The sequence below is a fragment of the Nicotiana attenuata genome, unplaced genomic scaffold (genome assembly GCF_001879085.1).
Source record: "Nicotiana attenuata strain UT unplaced genomic scaffold, NIATTr2, whole genome shotgun sequence".
Taxonomy (NCBI): Eukaryota; Viridiplantae; Streptophyta; class Magnoliopsida; order Solanales; family Solanaceae; genus Nicotiana; species Nicotiana attenuata.
In genome coordinates this window covers 222,372-224,162 of record NW_017671980.1, presented here as the reverse complement: position 1 = coordinate 224,162, position 1,791 = coordinate 222,372, and the positions used below count along the sequence as shown (strand labels likewise).

Here is a 1,791-nt window from a genome sequence, read left to right as displayed (position 1 = left end):
GAAAAAATACCCTAATTAAAGCTAAACAAACAAGTCAAAAAATCAGAAAAGAAAAGAAAAAGAAGGCTTACTGATTATGGAACGAACTCTGGCCAGCCATTGTTGTTTGAATCCTCCAGGATTCTTGACACGTAACATCCCTAATCGTGTGTTTTCAAAAGAAAACACGTTATTAGGGAAATTACGGTCCAAAATCCCCAAGATTTCTGAGTTAGGGTTCTGCCGGAATTGGGATTTAGAATTTGTAATGTTCCGGGCAGATTCGAGGGTTTCTAGGTATGAATTAATGATGAGGGAGAGCTGAGGAGCATATAGTATGAATTTGGGCCGGTTTGGGTGAGTTGGTGACTTGGCCGGAAGAGTTTAGATCTGATATTCGAGGCGATTGGATGGGATTCGAGACAAACTAAGATGGGGGTTGGAAAGAGGAGAGAACGGTGGTTCTAGGTTGTAAATTTGGTGGCCATCGGAGCATCGCCGGCGGCGGCGGCGATTTCCGGCCGGCGGCGCTAGGGCGGAGGACGGCGGAGATGGGAGGAGGACGGCGGGGCAACGCTGGCGTTACAGGGAGTACGAGGAAGATGGGTTGTGTTTTGGTTTTTTGTATGATTTTCGGACAGTTTTATTTAAATTCGAGAATCAATCGTGGCCATTGGATTTGGGGGGATGGACAGTCATGATTAAACGACGTCGTTTTGAGTATGGGGCAATTGGACCGGGCAGGGCGTTTGGGCCAGTGGTTTGGTCCGGTTTTGAGGGGTTTTTTGGGGTGGGCTAAACCATTTTTGGCCCAATTTGGGCATTTTATTGAGACCAATTTGTTTTCTTGTATTTTCTTGCTTTTGTATTATTTTTTATTTATTATATTTTTTTGTATTTTTATATTTATTTATCTATTTTATAAAATGCTACAATAAAACTAAAAACAAATTGACTCTAACAATTAATTCTTTCTTGTAAAGAACCCATTTCGGTACTCAGGGTGGGTTGATAACCCACAGCGGAAGGCATTCTACCCAATAAGGCCGATACTTCGGATCCTGCTTGGATGAAACGGAAGATATTGTCAATAAATAGAAGTAATTCAGAAGTAATTCGCGAGATCATGCACCTCTCTTTCCTAGTTATAACGGAAAAGAGTACAGCCGGGTGGTCCAGCCTATTCTTGAAATAAACAACTCGCACACACTCCCTTTCCAAAAAAAATCAATACACCAAGCACTACACTTAGATTTATTGGATTGTTTCTAAAATATCGGTATTAAACCCGAAACTCCCGGCAGATGGCCAGTGGCCCAAAGAAACGAAAGAATCGGTTACATTTTTCATATGATCTCCTCTTATAGATAGACTAAAAAATCGACTTCCCAAACAGATCCTCCTACATCTATATATAAACGCTGGTTTATCAAGAATACGCAAGAAAAGCACTTCGAATTGTTGATTAATCGTCAGAGATGGCTTAGAACCAACAGTTCATTATCTAATGGATCTTTCCGTTCTAATACTCTATCCGAGAGTTATCAGTATTTATCAAATCTGTTCCTATCTAACGGAACGCTATTGGATTAAATGACAAAGACATTGTTGAGAAAAAGATGGCTTTTCCCGGATGAAATGAAAATTGGATTCATGTAACAGGAGAAAGTCCGTTCCCTACTCTTAACGGGCAAAGCGAGCCCCTTTATTCTTAATTCTTTAATTCAGAATCAATCAAATCTCCCCAAGTAGGATTCGAACCTACGACCAATCGGTTAACAGCCGACCGCTCTACCACTGAGCTACTGAGGA

General features: G+C 41.2%; 1 non-coding gene across 1 annotated transcript; it reads right to left on the bottom strand.

Moving 5' to 3' along the window:
- Window positions 1-1,719: 1,719 nt before the first annotated feature.
- TRNAN-GUU lies at window positions 1,720-1,791 on the bottom strand. The gene has a single exon. It is a non-coding gene; the product is annotated as a tRNA-Asn (tRNA).